Source organism: Cydia pomonella, unplaced genomic scaffold (genome assembly GCF_033807575.1).
Source record: "Cydia pomonella isolate Wapato2018A unplaced genomic scaffold, ilCydPomo1 PGA_scaffold_175, whole genome shotgun sequence".
In the NCBI taxonomy this organism is placed as follows: Eukaryota; Metazoa; Arthropoda; class Insecta; order Lepidoptera; family Tortricidae; genus Cydia; species Cydia pomonella.
In genome coordinates, this window is record NW_026907817.1 from 53,138 (window position 1) to 62,513 (window position 9,376).

General features: G+C 35.3%; 1 long non-coding RNA gene and 1 other non-coding gene across 2 annotated transcripts; both read right to left on the minus strand.

Annotated features, from left to right (window-relative positions):
* Nucleotides 1-202: 202 nt before the first annotated feature.
* Nucleotides 203-6,369, minus strand: LOC133533529 (uncharacterized). Its single transcript, XR_009801894.1, has 2 exons — nucleotides 5,624-6,369; nucleotides 203-2,567 (listed from the first exon to the last, which is right to left on the minus strand). It is a non-coding gene; the product is annotated as an uncharacterized LOC133533529 (long non-coding RNA).
* Nucleotides 6,370-6,433: 64 nt separating this feature from the next.
* On the minus strand, nucleotides 6,434-6,505 carry Trnaa-ggc (transfer RNA alanine (anticodon GGC)). The gene has a single exon. It is a non-coding gene; the product is annotated as a tRNA-Ala (tRNA).
* Nucleotides 6,506-9,376: the final 2,871 nt, after the last annotated feature.

Here is a 9,376-nt window from a genome sequence, read left to right on the forward strand (position 1 = left end):
ACAAACAAAAAAACGAAACATCTCATTTATTTTTCAATTTTATTTTTCTTTTCCTTTTGTAAGAATTCGATATGTTTTCTGAAATAGCTACGTATTTGTTTGATATAAAAGTAGCTACTGTATGTAATTGCAAGATGTCTATAGTGTAGAAGTCCATTGTTTTAAAGCTCAGTAAATGGGGTTTATCATACAAACCACTGCATCCAGTTAATATTTCTTTTATTACATCAATACACCGTATTAACTAAGAACAAATCGTACATAATATCGGTCGACGGCATTCCGCCAAAATCTGACAGTTCTCTATATAAAACTAAAATGACCATAAACACAACAACCAAAAAGTATAAAGCCCGGTGCATACTACACGTTATTATCAGTATAAGGCCACATACAGGATATTAACTATTGTGATGCTTACAGCTTCGGCCATCCTTTTTTTTAAAAGTGAGCCCTCTCACTAAAAGTAATTATAAACATTAATAACAACAGCAATATATCGTAACACCTTTATCGATATCAAAGATAAACATTCACAACAACAGTATTTGTAAACTTCTACACAGTACACTTCTTATGCACAGTATGGGCTCACGTGAATCAATCATAGCCAATAGTAACCTTTAAGCTTATTGAGAAATAAATCTTAACGCTTAACATGCTTGAATCTGAGATCATGTAAACAGTCATTGAATACAACCAACACCTGGTAGCATTAACAGCCTTCTTTAGATAGTCTTTCAATATATGAACTAACTTACAATCATGGTCTGCTCTAGGCAGTCTGCCAAAGTATAAACCAACCTCAAGGCCTGATCTAAACAATTTGGCAAAGTATAATACATGATCGTAAACAATCACAGTCTGCACTCAAGGCCTGCTCTAAATAGTTTGACAAAGTATACTACATGATCATAAACAATCACAGTCTGCACTCAAGGCCTGCTCTAAACAGTTTGGCAAAGTATAATATATGATCATAAACAATCACAGTCTGCACTCAAGGCCTGCTCTAAACAGTTGGGCAAAGTATAATACATGATCATAAACAATCACAGTTTGCACTCAAGGCCTGCTCTAAACAGTTGGACAAAGTATAATACATGATCATAAACAATCACAGTCTGCACTCAAGGCCTGCTCTAAACAGTCTGGCAAAGTATAAATACATGATCATAAACAATCACAGTCTGCCTCAAGGCCTGCTCTAAACAGTTTGAAAAAGTATATAACATGATCAGAAGCAATCACAGTCTGCCCTTAAGGCCTGCTCTAAACAGTTTGGCAAAATATAATACATAACCACAAACAATCACAGTCTGCCCTCAAGGCCTGCTCTAAACAGTTTGGCAAAGTATAAATCAACATCAAAAATCACAGTCTGCCCTCAAGGCCTGCTCTAGGAATTTTAACAAAATATAACACATCATAAACAATCACAGTCTGCCTTCAAGGCCTGCTCTAGACATCATTCCAAAGTATAAATTGTTATAGCCTGCTCTAGACTTGACTGGTCTAGACAGTCTGCCATCACGGCCTGCTCTAAAAGACAAGCTGCTATCAAAGCCTGTTCTAGACAGTCTGCCAAAACTCACACCTAATCATTTTAATGATTTAATTTGTTAGGGCCTGCTCTAGACTAGATTAGTCTAGACAGTCTGCCACAACGGCCTGCTCTAGAAGACAGGCTGCTATCATAGCCTGTTCTAGACAGTCTGCCAAACCTCACACCTAATCATTGTAATGATTTAATTTGTTATGGCCTGCTCTAGACTAGATTCGTCTAGACAGTCTGCCATCACGGCCTGCTCTAGAAGACAGGCTGCTATCATAGCCTGTTCTAGACAGTCTGCCAAACCTCACACCTAATCATTGTACTGATTTAATTTGTTATGGCCTGCTTCAGACTAGATTAGTCTAGACAGTCTGTCATCGCGGCCTGCTCTAGAAGACAGGCTGCTATCATAGCTTGTTCTAGACAGTCTGCCTTCAAGGCCTACTCTGGGCAGTTTGTCAAAGTATAAACGAATATAATGAATCAGGCAACAAGGCCAACTTCTTCAATTTCAACATTTATTCAGCAAATAGGCCACAAGGGCACTTTTACACGTCAACATGGAATTTGCATACAATTAAAAAAAACACATCAACAATTATAAAATACAACTAACCGCAAATATAAATTCAAACAAATTACAAGTATCTCATATTACAAGTACCTTAACAGCATATATACCTACTTATGGCCTCTAGACAGTCTGCCATCAGGGCCTGCTCTAGATAGTCAGCCAAAGTATAAACTAACATAATAAACAGTCTGCCATTACGGCCTGTACTAGACAGTCTGCCAAACTGACCAACCCAACCAACCCAACACTCAGAGACTCTCGCTGGTCAGATGCAGATTGCTATATCCTGGACACGGCGTGTATAGTACGCCGGTTTCTCACTCAGCGGCCCTGGCCATCGGCAGCTTGCACCCTGCCCCACTGCTGACATCACCATGTAATAGCTTAACCTTCTTTGCTTTAGTCAGCTCTTGCTGCGAGACCCTCGCTTATCATCAACTTCATTCGTCCAGCCAGGTTACCAGCGTTGAAACATAAAACAAATAAAAATGTTATAATTATTGGCAGTAGCAAAGATCGTTTTAGTCACAGTCATCATTAACAATGAACATTTTATAAGCCATAATTATCGACACAGTCGATCATTATCAACATCATCAGTCGTTACTATAATATACCTAATCATCATCTATATTCTATATCGTCATCAAAGTCGATCATCATCATTCAGTCATTATCATCTTCAACATCATCAATCGTTACTATAATATACCTAATCATCATCTATATTCTATATCGTCATCAAAATCGATCATCATCGTTCAGTCAAGCATTATCGCCGACATTGTCATCGAAATCACCCAGCTCCGTTATCATCATCGATTTGGTCAGTTATTGACCGTTATAGACATCGAGGCAAACACCGTCGCTGACACCGTCACTGTAGACGACATGTTCAGTCATATACATCATCATCGTTATCGGAACTCTGTTGCCTAAGATTTTCCTTAGGTACCTGATTTACTCATAGGTGCTGAAATCGTAATCAGATGTCACAACATTAATTAAATAAAATGACATAAATATTCAATCAATTCATCAACACTGAAAATAATTACTTTTAAAACGTGTTTTTTTTTTGTTCGTTGTTACATCCGGTTATTGCCTATACTAGTGATGACAACACACTTCATGGCGAAAATGCAATCACAAATTTTGTGTTTATTAAACACGGTTGTTTTGCCTAAATATTTTTAATATCACCCACTTATTTCTTGTCATCACTGTACCTTCTGTCACAAAATCATGTGTGTCTTAATCTTTGTTATCTACTTTTAACTTCATTCACATAACTCACTCTGGTGTGTATATCCTTTGTTTAGGTCAATCACACAGTTCTTCACAAAACCATACTAAAATGTCTTAGTAAATAATTGGTGTTACCTGTTGTATTCATCAATTTTACATTTTAAGTCAATTTTCAATGACAATCCTGTAAGTCTTGTCTTTTCAAAGGAACACTGATTTTGTTAGCATATTAATTTTATATAAATTGATTTTCTCAAACTTTACAATGTTTTTATATAACTAAGTAAAGTGCTTTTACCTTTGTAAGACACTTTCTGGTCGTGTCCATTACTTACACCTTTACCTACTTTTTAGTAACCTGAAATTTAATGATTGAATACCACTAACTGTTAAGTTTATTAACCTGAACCTGTCATACAATAATTATTTCAGATTCACCCTTAAAGCAAATGAAACTATAAGTCACTAATAAATTGTATTTCATAGCAACAATTCATGATTTCATTCGTGATTTGTTATTGGATTGTACAGCTGCATTATTTAAATTTTCATACCTAGTAACTTTAAGAAAAATAATACAACATTCATTGACTTATAAATTTCTTCATAAAGATGGGACTTACGGGCACCCAGTATGGTGCCAGCACAGCGGTGTCAGTGAATGCGAGCCAAGCGTGCACTCCAAAGTAACTATGCGACTGATGCAAACTCATCAACCATCAATGTGCATTGTAGCAATCGAACTAGGCACACCAAATGAGAATGTTCGGTTATATGAATGGGCATATCTTTACTTTTGAAATCTTTGACAACACTAATATTTTCAACAATATGACCATGTGTGTTGACAGCACAGAAAAGTAATCTGTTCACTCAATCCTGTTAAACTAATGCTTTTATAGGCAGAATTTGCACTATGCTATTTGCACTTACTAAAATGCATAAAAAACACACAAACATAGATAAATACTGCTTCTCAACTATGTAAAGGTATTAAGTATTATATATAGTATTAATAGAGCTACAAGAATTCTAAATAAAAATACTTGCATGATGTGAAATGTCAAAATCCAAAACGGGCCCGAGACATCAACATCATATTCCCTGAATGATAATAATGATGCTTTGAAATTGTAATTTATATTTTGGCACCGTAGAGAAACATGACAGCAGTAAATTGGTGCAAGTCTGTTTTACAATATAAAATGGTACTTAATATCATTAATGATATTAATTTAACTTCCTTGGTTTGTATGTGAGGTGTGAGGGTTAATACCTTCGCTGCAGCATTAAGTGTAACTAACCATACTTTGTATGGGGTCTTTCAACCACCTACCGCAGTGAAGATGTCAAGTCTGGAATAATATCCCTATAGTCCAATATGCAAAATTTCCATACTTACATCAAATGATATCTAAAATTTCCAAAAATTCAGAACATTTATTTTCATCTTTAAATTGTATAAGTACCTATGTAAATATTTCTCATATACAAAATTAGATTATTGTGATGCTACATTTAAAACAATATTATGAAAAAGACATGAAACTATCAGTATCATTTCATATTTAAAAATCATATAGTGTGTGTGATTCCATTCATTCAGTTTTGTTTCTATTTGCCTCTCTTTAAATTTCCAGATAAATAATTTTCAATATACTTAGCAATGATAGGCAAGTAAATGCTTATACCTATATCATTCAATATCTTCAATTAACTTTTTTCTTTTGAATTTTCCCATATGAGTACCTAAAACCTAAATAACTTTTATAAATAAATAATTTGTTTGTTATCAAATCATAAACGAATTCATTTGTGTATTTTATCCAAAATGATTTAAATGATTTTTATTAAGATTCTATTGAGACCAAAGTAGATAGAAGTATATTTTAATGAGTGTGCTGCTTGCTAAAGGCCTCCTTTAGCTCTTTTTCTTTAAAACTATCATGGGCCACTGTCCTACAATTCTAGCCCGCTGACAGATTAAGTTCTTCCTCTCATCTTAGTTATACCATCATTCCATCATAGCAAAAACCTCTAGGATACCAATCCAATACCTTTTTTTTTGTTATCTCTTAACATATATAAGTATTATATACTCATGCATAATTAAAAAAAACCTTTCATTGCCATTAGTCCATCCAAAAATAGTAATAGTCAACATTCAACTTACAGAATGTCATTATACAACTCAGTGTTAATAACTAGATTCACTGAGCACTTGCACTGCACAATGCCATCCTTACCGCGTTGCCTTCCTTCATAACCATGTCACAGGCTCTTAAGTATGGCTCTTGTCTCACCAGAAAGTTGATGGTTGATTGCTTGCGCTTGCATTTTCGAGATCTACTCTCATTGTATTCCGTCTCATCTCACAAAACCGAAAACAAACAATGACAAGAACACGGGTTAATAAATAGGTCAATACCATAGCAAATGTATGTAACTATGTACAGTACATTGAAAATTTAAAACAAAACTTTTGATTTATGCAAACGAAACGAACTGTCAATCGTTCTCTTTAGCGAGCAAAACAAACAAGCTAATGAAATCTTGTATCATTTATATACTATCAACTCAACTGTTTCGACTATGAAACAAACATTTAAAAGACCAAGCAACTTACATTTTTATGCACCTCTATACAAGTGAAAATAAATTAAGTGCATCCAATATCTATGTGGGCATTTGAATTCATAATCCCGCTTTCTGAGATGTAGAAGTCCATTGTTTTAAAGCTCAGTAAATGGGGTTTATCATACAAACCACTGCATCCAGTTAATATTTCTTTTATTACATCAATACACCGTATTAACTAAGAACAAATCGTACATAATATCGGTCGACGGCATTCCGCCAAAATCTGACAGTTCTCTATATAAAACTAAAATGACCATAAACACAACAACCAAAAAGTATAAAGCCCGGTGCATACTACACGTTATTATCAGTATAAGGCCACATACAGGATATTAACTATTGTGATGCTTACAATAGTAATCTAAACTGTATTTTCTTTCTAAATTGTATATATAGATGTCAACGATGATCAACTCTGGTCAACGTGGGACTCGAACCCACATCTTTGGATTGCCGGTCCAATGCGTTACCAATTGCGCCAGCTGACCATCCGTCGTTCACTGCGAATTTAACCATTGCAACTGTGACAACGTCACTAGCGACATCTGCACTTTTTCTTATTTAATGCATATTAATTATAAGATGTAATGTTTTGAAAAGATCTGTCCCGCCGAATTTCTTGCCTGTCCGTATTGGGATACCTGCTCAAATTGAGGGGGGTTTTAAATCTTCTCGGGTTATATGTGTAGGAATAGAGCCAGTTTAGCTTTATTTGACGTTCACAAGGGTATTGTAATATGCCTACTTGAATAAACTATTTTTATATTAATGTTACAAAGGCGTAGTAATGTAAAAGGCCCCCGGCACACATTGATAACTAATAATCTAAAATTTTCACATACAAGATATATTTGAGGCTGTAGAAATTGCTATCTTCGATAGCCGAACTTAAGTTTAATTTTAAAATACACATGCAATAACATTTACATGTGCAATAAGTACAGTCATTGCCATGGTGACGAGAACAAAGTTAGGGCACTTACTGTAGATAATTATATGTGATAAGGCCTTACCTGGAGTACCTAAGAGAAACACCGGGAAATGAGAAACACTTGTATGGAATCCTCATACTGTTTCTGTTGCCCCGAGCAAAGATAAATAAATTTAAATACTCGTCGTATGTTGATTATTGGCATCTTTTGCTGCATATTCGAATTCATTACAACAAACTATTAACAAGCTATCGTAATAAAAATAATACAAAATATGGATCACAACTAATAATTTATAAAAGCCAGTAATGCAAGTAAAAATGTTACAGCATCGTCAAAAAACAGTCTTGGCAAATTTTGTGTTAAAAATATTAAGCTCTCAAAGTTTTCTATGTAGTATATCTTATAAGCTTATAACTAAGTTTTGCACGTGTTGGGATTACATGAAAGTTGACGAAGCTTATTAGACGAACATAATCTTCCGTGTTGTGCTTTTGGTGTGTCATACTGCTTGTTTATGCTTACTACGAATTTGTATTGTGTTTTTTCATCACAAAGGTAAACATTTCACAAAGGTAGAATGTCTAAGGGCATTAAAGTCCGCCTTTTTTATTTTTTACTTGTTCTTCTGCAAGTTTAAAATAAATAAATAAATAAAGGTGCATAGAAACACTGCAAAACATATGATCTATCGAGCACACATCAAAGTAATTTTCATTAAGACTGCTTATAAAGCAGTGCTTTTCAAACATTTGTTGTATACAAATGTTTGAAAAACAGTAAAATACAAAAGAGTAACGTTAACACGTTTTAACATTTTCCTACTCCTCTACTGTTATCTGTCATTTATGCATTCATTAACACGAATATAAGAACATACATAAAAGGTTTCAAGAAAAGTCTATATTGTCTATTCCTCATAATAGCTCTTGTGCTTTTATAAGCTATAACGTTACTGCGATTAATGGCTACCAAACTAACAAAACCAAAACGAATACAGTTTTAAACTAAGTGCATTGCTGCCAATTTACAAAATATTCATTTGGTTGCATAGTAAAAATAATTACTTCATAAGTCAGAAACACGCATGTGACACCCGTAATATAGCAACACCCATAGACTACGAAGACCGCTTAGCGTTGCTTGTTAGTCTCCGTAGGCTACGGTGGCCAAAATTGAGAAAAAACGGTCCAAAAAATTAATTAAGCAAGTAGCAAGTACCAGGGCCTCATGAGTTACGAGGAGGTGTCGCCGACCGGCCGGCCGCGGGCCGCGGCCCGGGGCGGGCCGGGCGCGTAACAAGGTATGCTCGCACGTCTTGGCTATATACTTTTGCCGTAATTTGTTTACCTAAATTAAGATTTATTTTTGTTGACTCGTAGGAAAAATATTGTATGCAACGTTGTATAAGTAGGTCAAAAAATTCTCGTGGCGTATTCCTTTACAATGTTCGCCTACGCCTTCGGCTCCGGCTCACATTGTAACTCACGCCACTCGCCTTTTTTGACCCTTCTTATACAACTGTTGCATAAAATACTATTTCCTACTCCTCTACTGTTATCTGTCATTTATGCATTCATTAACACGAATATAAGAACATACATAAAAGATTTCAAGAAAAGTCTATATTGTCTATTCCCCATAAAAGCTCTTGTGCTTTTATACGCTATAATGTTACTGCGATTAATGGCTACCAACCTAACAAAACCAAAACGAATACAGTTTTAAACTAAGTGCATTGCTGCCAACGTACAAAATATTCATTTGGTTGCATAGTAAAAATAATTACTTCATAAGTTAGAAACACGCATGAGACACCCGTAATATAGCAACACCCATAGACTACGAAGACCGCTTAGCGTTGCTTGTTAGTCTCCGTAGGCTACGGTGGCCAAAATTGAGAAAAAACTGTCCAAAAAATTAATTTAGCAAGTAGCAAGTACCAGGGCCTCATGAGTTACGAGGAGGTGTCGCCGACCGGCCGGCCGCGGCCCGGGGCGGGCCGGCCGCGTAACAAGGTATGCTCGCGCGTCTTGGCTATATACTTTTGCTGTAATTTGTTTACCTAAATTAAGATTTATTTTTGTTGACTCGTAGGAAAAATATTGTATGCAACGTTGTATAAGTAGGTCAAAAAATTCTCGTGGCGTCTTCCTTTACAATGTTCGCCTACGCCTTCGGCTCCGGCTCACATTGTAACTCACGCCACTCGCCTTTTTTGACCCTTCTTATACAACTGTTGCATAAAATACTATTCTAAGTATCGAAAAAACGATAACAATAAACGAACAGTCACTACATTTTATCTACTCAAAACAGTAAAATGTATTGTCTTTTCGGAACAGTAAAATGCACTGTTTTGTTCGATAGGCTCATTTGGAGTTCCATAGCAGTTGTTTAAAGTATTAAAAGTTAATGCAATTTCAA